Source organism: Merops nubicus, unplaced genomic scaffold, assembly GCF_000691845.1.
Source record: "Merops nubicus isolate BGI_N331 unplaced genomic scaffold, ASM69184v1 scaffold48587, whole genome shotgun sequence".
Taxonomy (NCBI): domain Eukaryota; kingdom Metazoa; phylum Chordata; class Aves; order Coraciiformes; family Meropidae; genus Merops; species Merops nubicus.
This window is the reverse complement of record NW_008621909.1, coordinates 26592-35393: the sequence shown is the minus strand read 5'-3', so window position 1 is coordinate 35393 and position 8802 is coordinate 26592. Positions and strand designations below refer to the sequence as shown.

At 42.2% G+C, this 8802-nt stretch overlaps 1 protein-coding gene across 1 annotated transcript in view; it reads left to right on the top strand.

Annotated features, from left to right (window-relative positions):
- The first annotated feature begins 141 nt into the window (after window positions 1-141).
- The window catches only part of LOC103777067 (oxysterol-binding protein-related protein 2-like), a 33015-nt gene continuing 24354 nt past the window's right edge, over window positions 142-8802 (top strand). The window contains 1 exon segment of the mRNA XM_008944604.1: window positions 142-237. The gene's annotated coding sequence lies outside the window, so the exon portion shown is untranslated.

Genomic DNA, 8802 nt, shown 5'->3' with positions numbered 1-8802 from the left:
ATCCGGCCCCGGGGCAGCCGCGCGGAGCTCGGTCCAGCTCCGCACCGGAGCCGGTTAGGCCGCAGCCGAAGCGCGGCGCGCAGTTAGGATTTGTCTCGGTGTGCTGTTCTTCAGTGACCTGCTCCGTGTTTCTCTTCCAGAGCTCCTGAAAGGGGGACGAGCGAGATGGGAAAAATAGCAGGAAAAAAGGCTTTTTTTTAAATAACATGCCACCAGAACCTCTGCATGGTGACAAAGGTATAAGTTATGTTGCCGTTATTTAATTTGGGTGTTACTGATGTTTGTGCTGTCTGTCTGTTTGGGTTCAGGACGCCTTTTGGAGGCGTTTATTGCTCTGCAGCACTCGCAGGCCACAATTTCAGATCCGGGTTTGAAATCTCCTTCTGTGTTTCACGTCTGCTGTAGCCTCCTGTTTCCCCGCAGAAGTGTCTGCCAGAGCAGGTAGAATGCAGGCAGATACTGCTTTCATTTAGTGCGAATTTTTCTCAATTAAAATCCGTAGCCTTCCTTTAAGATTTCTCAAGGGGGAAGTAAAAAGGAGATGTGGCTGGGCAGTGTAGATCACTGTTACTGTACCACTCCTGGCGTTTCCTTTTTTAAAGCTTATGCAGGCAAGAAAAAAAATACATTTGTTTCCTTCCAACTTAACCTTCCAAAGTTCAGTGACTCCACGTTCCACTGGGGGCAACCACATGTATTAATGATCTTCATACCAGTATGCTCTGGGACTTCTAAAACCTCAGGGCAGTTTCTGGAAGCAGTGACTTGGGTAACTTCCAAACAGAAAGCGCTGCGCCGTGGGATGGAAGCAGGAGAACTGGCTAAACTAGCATGGAAGCAAGAAATTCCGAGCAGTGATTTCCCCCTAAGTAACCCCCTGGGCTTTCAGTTACTGTAAACAGAGCTTTTCTTAAAATAGTTGTCAAGTCATACTGATATTTGGCCACGTGACAGAAATTTGAGGGCATTCTGGGATAAGATGGGGAGTGATTTTTAATGTTGCTTTCCAGAAGCACCTTATAATGAACTTGTCACTTCAGGGAGTGGTGCTTGGGAGGAAACACCGAAGCATCTGCTGCCCAGGAATAAACACACCGTGTTTCTCCAAAACCAGCTCTTCAGCCCTGCCAATATAATCTTAGAAGGCAAAGATTCAGGACAGAAAATGCTGATTAGACAACAAGGCCTGTGAGCAGTTGAAGAGGAGATAGGTTCAAGGTTTCAGTTGAGGCAACACTGAAAACAAGTGTGGTTTGTGTCACTAGGGGCTTGCTACCAGCTATGCAAAGGCTGCGTTTGTAACTGGTCACAGAGGGTGATTTTCACTGTTGGAGGGTTTCTTTAAGTCAGTGTTAATACTGATACTGCTTTCTAAAGTACCTATTTGCTTAAGCTGACAGGTCTTATGATTGAAATTGGTGTTTCTTTCAGTCTTTCTTATGAATTGTACTGTGTGAACTCCACACATGCTGACCTAGCACAAAGGTGGAAAGCCTCACTTGCTGGTGTTTTGGTGTTGGCTGGAAGATGTACCAATCTTGCTTTATTGCTTTGATAAAGGTGTAGTTTTGTTTGTATACTGGCTGTATTTGTATCTTGACTGTAGTGCCAGTCAGATGATTTTGTTGTTTGAAATGCAAGAGTCTCAGGCAAGCAGACTGAATACTGAAGCAGGTAATTCATTGGCTTTGGGATTTGAAGTAACTTGTCCTTGACCAATGTGATGTTACATCGTGCTGCTGGATAACTGGAGCTGCCCTTTACAAGTTGGAATTTTCTCTAGTCTTTCACTCAGTGGTACCACCTGAGTCACAAAGATACAAGAAATGTGTGTATTTGATGCTGATAGGATGTTTTAGAATGCTTAGTGTTGGGTCTGTTCTGTGTGAAACAACAAAAATGTTTGGTTTGCTTACATTTTTTTGGAAGAAATGCACGAAACCAGATGTCCACTAAATAGGAAGTGTTTGACATCTGCAGTGTTTTTGCTGAGTTTGAATATGTAACTGATCACAGGAGCATCTCCACCTACCTGAAAAATTTGGGAAGTGAGAGTAGCAAAAAAGTTGCTCACCCTGTCCCTGCCTCTTTGGGAAAGAAGAGACCTTGATGTATTTCCACTTGCAAAACAATATAGGTTATATTCTGTCCATTCTTTTATATTTGTTATTATTTTATGGAATAGGTCACGATAGAACATGGAATTAAAGAATACATTATCTCAGTCCTCAAATTGTTAATAATTACCACGTAGAAGAATGTTTGAGGGTGTAATTATTTACTTTGTATTCTTAAAGGGCCGTAGTAGCAAGTCCCATGAGAGCAGTAAGCAATTAGAATGTGTCAGATGTGGCTTTCCATTACTTTCAGTTATACTCTTCAAAAGTTTATTCTCAATTCAGTGCACAAAGATAATGTCTTCATTTTAAGGATCAATAACTTACAAGAATAGACTAAGCTTACTTAAACTTGATTTATTTTCTTTAATACCATTACAGCTGGAAATTCTTTTGCTGGTCTAGACAGATCCTTTAGATTATTTCAGTGTATTTTATTATGCACGTAATTTAATGAGACAGATTTTTGAGTAAATGACAGCAGCCCTCCATTCAGAACATGCAGGAGGCTGGACAGTGTTGTCTTCCTGTGATTGTTTAGGAGTCTGTTTGGAGCGTGCACAAAAGGTGAATTGTGTCTGCAGCTGCAGAAATACATCTGGACCTTTTAGTCTAGGCCCCCTTGGTTTTACAGTCCAAAATTTAAACTGTATTTTGCTCTGTTGGACTTGTAATGTGTGTGCTCAGTTAGACTGAATGGAAATCTTGATCTGAGCCCTTCCTCTCCGAGCTCAGTTCTGTTCAGTTTTAGATGAGATGAGGGTTGTGGCTCTTGGGATGCTCTGAACCTCTGGGGCATCACACAGAGGTTTGCACGTTTATGATGTTTGTCAAGAAATGTGTTTTCATGAATGAATAACTTCAATATATTTTTACTAGTGTCGTTTTTACTCCGAGTCAGTTTTTTTAGGGCTCCCAAAAGCATCTGTTAATGTATCTCACTGTCGTTTGATTCAATGGTCTGTTTAGCAGCATGTTTGTTCACTGGAGGAAGGGAGAGCTTTGTGAGACCAGAACTTCTCCCTGTGCATGTGTTCTGTCCAAGGTTTGCACAATGTCAATGACACTGGAACAGCTGGCTCATAGTGAAACAAAAATGCTTCCTATCTTTAGAGATGCAGATAACTTTATTTACATGGTCCTGCTTTGTCCTGAACGTAATCTAAGTGCTGTGCAACTGTTTTATTCTCCAAGTGGGTTAATATTACCAAGCAGAGAGGTAGGTGGATTCTTTTCTAAACTGAGCTCTAAATAGCAGCATTTGTCCTGTCTTTAGAAGTCAAAGTTTATCAAAGTTTTACCTTTTTTTTATTTTTAATTTTTAGAAAACTCTTGACAACAATAAACATAGTGTCACCCTTACACTGGAATCCCTCTGGTGTATGTTCTAAGTGTAGCTTTAAAAGAAATTCAGCCAGAGCAGAAACTCTGACTTTCTAAAGCTTCTGCAAATTTGTGCAATCATCTTCAAGCCCTTAACAAATACTGTGTTAGCTGTGTGAGTGAGCTTGTGCTGCAGAGTTGGAGTGTGTGAGGACTTGTTGGTAGGCATAAAAATAGTTTCTTAGGCTGTGGGGCTTTGCACTCAGTCAGCTGTTGTCCTGCTTTATTTGCAATGTGATTACTGTCATAACTGTTTAAGAATCTCCATGAAAATGATCAGTAAGATAACCTTGTGCAGAATAAATATAGAGCTACACCTGCTGAGGGAGAAAGGGACCTGAGACAAAGCTTAAAAGTGCCTTTGAGGAGGAAGATCTGGAAAGTTAAACCTGTAGCTATTTTCACTGCCCTGGGGGTTATCTCCGGTGATGTTACATCCTGTAATTGTCTTCACGTTTGTAAACTTCAGTGATGAGTTTGTAGGGGTGGGTACAATACGATGAGAAATACTCAAGCACACTTCTTTTGACCTTCTAAGTAAGTTTTGGTTCAAAGAGAAGTGTTCATAAATGATATATATCTACTGACATTTGAGTCCAAAGCCATGGTGCTTGGACTTAGTGATTACTTCCCACCTTGTCTCTTGCAAATAAGATAAATCCTCAGGAAACTACTCAGAAGTAACCAGTTTTACAACACAGTATTGAATTACTGATTTTTTTTCAACATTGGCTAGAAATGAGCTGGTTGATCAGTTGTGATCAAACCTAGCATTGGGCAGCATGGGTGGAGAAGGCACAATCTTTTACAGTTGTGGGCAATGAAATGGTTTCTAACTCTGGGCTGCAAAGTCCAAAGAATGCTTTGCCAGATCCTCTCAGCTTGAAAAATATCTCAAATATTGAAGTAGTGTTAAAAAAGGAGAATGTTTACAGAATTCTGTGAGAATTTCAGTGAAGTGTTTTGCATCAGAAAATACTAATCTGCTGGAATGATGTTTCATTGGTCTTGATCTTTGTTGATTTGTTAGGTTTGGTACAAGAATCCTTTGCTGTAGAACAGAAATTTTGGCTGCAGTGAAACTGGGGGTAGCCATCAGTTCTGTAGGTGCTGGAGCACTGTGAGGGAGTTTCTGTCCAGTTAAATAAGTAGTATTTCTGATAGCAGCACCATAGCTTTGTGCTGGGGGCAGTGCTTGGTGTGTGGGACAATTATTGTGGCTTGTTCTGATGCAGAAACAAGTTCTGTAGCCTGAACTCAGTTGCAAACCAGACTTCAAGCATTTCAGTTGGCTCAAATTCATGTGAAGTATCATCAAAAAATCAGTATTCCTGAGAGAACAGAACATGATACTTTCTTCTACAATTCTGTTTGGCTCAAGCTGAATTTTCAGGTGGTCAGTTTGCTGCCACCATAGTTTCAAGTGCTTTAGCAGTGTGTGAGGATGCTTTGGTGCTTTGTTTGTGTTGGGGGTTGAGCCCAGCAGGCAGCTGAGTCCCCTACAGGTCCCCCCTCCATGGGGTGTGGGAGAGAATCAGAAAGCTGGTCCTTTTCACTCAGCCCCTCTGTGCTTCAGCAGAAGTTGTCCTTCTACTGTGGATGCAGAGCAAGTTTCATCTTGCCAAGACATCTTGGTGGAAGATGCTGTTGGGTTCAAACTCTGGAGTAAGAAACAAATCTCACTTGGTAAATAAAATCCCCTTCTGGGTTCTGCCACCTCTGTAGCCGTTCTCTAGCTGAAGAGATTTTAAGTGCATAATAATTACAGCAGGTAGCTAAATTACCAATTAAATTGACTTCTTGGGTAATTTCTATAGATGTTTTAGATCCAGTGTTGTTGGTAACCTAATTTCATGAGTCAATTAAGATTCATCCTTGCTGAAGCTTTCATTCAGAGATGAAATGCTGCAGTTTGATGCTTCCAGGAGGTGTGTGTGAAGCAAAACCACATGAATATTTATTTTCTAGTTCAAGCTATTTATTTCTGTCCCTTGAAGTACTACAGCTATATTTTAGTTCAGCTGGCAGGTCAAGAGAAGGGAGGGTTGGCTCTTATTCCACCACTCATGCTGCAGACTGTTGGTGTTTTTTGTTGTCCTTCTTTTTTTTCCACTTTATTATTTTTAGTGTTAAGGGTGTGTATGTTCTACTGGCTTTTTTTGGAGTCCCTGTCAGGACAGAAGGTGCATCCTGAACCCAGGACAGCAAGCTAATAAAATTGTTGCTCTTTATTAACATATGCTGTTGGGTGGATTAAACAGGGCATGGAATGCTTTTTCCTTCTTACTGAGCTCATTTTAAGTTCTGTTAATAATATTTCAGTTAAATTGAGCTTGTGCCCTTTTGACCTATTAAAGAAAAGCAAATACCTGAAAACTGTCTGTCTGTTCAGAGTTTGTGGGATATGCCCCTTCTCTTCCTCAGCCTGGCAACTCTTGTACAGTATTCCTGTCATGTGAGATTTGACAGAAAGTTTTCTTTTTTTTTTTTCTTCTTTTTTTGTGAGGAGAGCCTCAAGTGACTTCATTTTTTCCATGTGTGTTTTTCTTTTTTTTTTTTTTTTTTTTCTTGCTTACAAGTATTCTCCTTTCAAGTGAATAAATTTAGTTTATTTTAAAATTTGCTCTGGAAGTACACCTCCAACATAACCTTGTTAGGCCTGTGAGAAAGCTGGTAGGTGTGCTAGCTGGTTAATTCTTTGGTGGCACTCTAGTTCCAGTGCATTGAGCTGCTGACACCCTTCCTGCTCATGCTGCTGAAGTATTTTCAGGTTTTTTTTTTGACTGCAAGAGTGGTGAGGGGTTGGCCCAGGCTGCACAGGGAGGTGGTGGAGTCCCCAGCCCTGGAGGGGTTCAAAAGACCTGTAGCTGTGGTACTTCAGGACGTGGTTTAGTGGTTGTGGTAGTGTTGGGTTGATGGCTGGACTTGATGAACTTGGAGGTCTTTTCCAACCTTAATGGTTCTGTGATTCTCAAGAGCTAGAGCATGTGCCTTAAGAGTGGAAAAAAAGCAGGATTTGTAAAGGTAGTAAGGATGGTGTCAGCAAAGTGGTGGCTTTCCAGAAGTGCTGCCTGGTGTGAAATTTTATCTTCAGGTCCCGAGGAATAGGATGCTGCAGGTGTAGCTGGCCAGCCAGGCTTCAGAGCTGATCTTGCTGAACCACATTCCAGTCCAATTAGCCAGTCCAGCTCTACATGCTCACCCTCCTATAGAAATGTAAATGTTTCTTTAAGGAGGAGTGTCTTTGGGTTAACCAGTTGGGGCTTTGTTGAGGAGTAACATAGAAGAACAAGTTTATTTTGGAGTAACTTATGTTGAATTAACTAAGTCATATTATTTCATGTTTAAACTCTTAGAGGTTGTTTTGAACAGGTACTTGTGTTCGGGATTCTTTAATTGGTGTAAAAGTTCCAAGGTTCCTGGAGTTTAGTGACACAGACATAATTTTTTTCCATTGAGGAATGGAATTTGAAGAGGAGCAAGCATATGTGGTGACAGATTTGAGGGATTCTGAACCTTTCCAGATAAATAGCAGAGGAAACATCAATGTCTAGTACTTGACAGGGCTGTAAGGAAGGGAAGTGGTTATGGACAAGCATTACAGGTCACCTCCACAGCTCACCTGGCATACAGGAGAGGAGGGAGCAGCCTTTGCTCAGCAGGCAGTGGATCTCCACCCCTTTGGGTTCAGAGAGAAGCTGTAGTGGTGGAACCTCTCTTCCCAAGCAGTGTGTGGATCTCTCAGCATGTGATCCTCACGCGTGCGTCACAGAGAGCGTTGATCAGACGAGAGACTTTATGGAGTGATTTGCAAAGTCTTGCACTTCTGTTGTCCTGGTTTTAAAAATAGATTCAAGTGGGAGGAAATGGTTTAAAATAGGTGAGAACCGTGCAAAGTCTGGTCTTATTGATGCTATCTCTATGCAGAAGTGTTCCCTGTACCACCTTCTGCTGGGGACTGTCACCTCTACGGGACCCTCCGAGCTGCTCAGAGTTAAGCTTTTGAAGGCAGAGTGTGTCACCAGAGGCCAGATCACCTGATACCCATTGCTGTCGAGTTACAGGCTCAGTGCTGGGCTTGACAGAGCACTTGTTTTGGCCTTGTTCATAGCCAGGTGACGGACAGGTACGGTGTGACTTTGTTCTCCTCCACGGGGCCCTTGCTGTCACCGTGGCGTGGGTGGTGGGAACAGTTAGTTCTGCAGCAGGGCTGTGGAGATCACAGGGAGCAACACGGTCTCTCCTCAGAGCCAGCCCCTCGGGATCTGTGAGACCTGCTGGGACTGGTGGGGTGCCCGGCGGGTGTAGGAACAGCCCTTTCTGTTTGCTCCCTCTGCCTGGGACAGAGGTACTTGTGGAACACTGCCAGTCATTCCCTCCTCTGTGTAGAGCCTGTTGCAAGGTGTGCTGTGGACCTGGTGCAGGTATTTGCTTGTGTCTCTGCAGCATTTATTGCAGCTGTGTGCTTTGTTCTTCTGTTGCCTTTGCAAAACATCCTCGTGCCCTCTAAGAAAGGGCTGTCCATGGTCATCAGCCATACAGAAATGTGTGAACCTTTCCTGATAAATCACAAGAACTTGAAGGAGTTTTGGTGAGTAATCTGCTTTTGACTAGTTGTGCAACACTGGTGAGACCTTTCAATAACAGAATACAAACACAACTTTGTGCCTCTGTGAGTAGGAGTGAGTTATGTACCTGTCCCTTACCTGTTCAGGTTTTGGGGTTTGTTTCTTGGGACAAATATGGTATTTTTATTTCGCCCTTGGTATCTGCATTTCTAAATTGTGTTATCAGACAGCCTATTACCTTGTTTAACCTGTTTGTGGATGGTTTTACAACATCACTAAGGTGCAGAGCGTATTTCAGAGGAACCTAAATGGTATCCCTGTGATTAGAAGATACCAGAAGCTCTTAGAACTTTCTGACTTTGCATGCTGTGCTTAGCTTAACTCTTGCTAGTCTGGTTCTGTGTGTTGTAGGCATTGGCATGCAAATAAGAGAAATGACTGGAAAAAACAGGTTCTGCCCAAATAACCTGTTCATGAATTGGTCCAATAAGTTATGTTAGCTTTGTTGTTTTCTGTTAATTGCTTTGGCACTCATTTTAGATATAATTGCAAAGAGTAAAATCATATTGTGAGTATTCTGGACAACCTAGTACAGAGAATTTATCAGAGTAAAATGTAAGAGAATACAGCCTGCAGTAGAGATTTATCAGCCAGTTGTGATGGATGTTACACTTTTGGGGGATGTTTTTATCTGTTGTGTTTCTATCTGAGCTTCAAAACAAGCATCTCTCCTG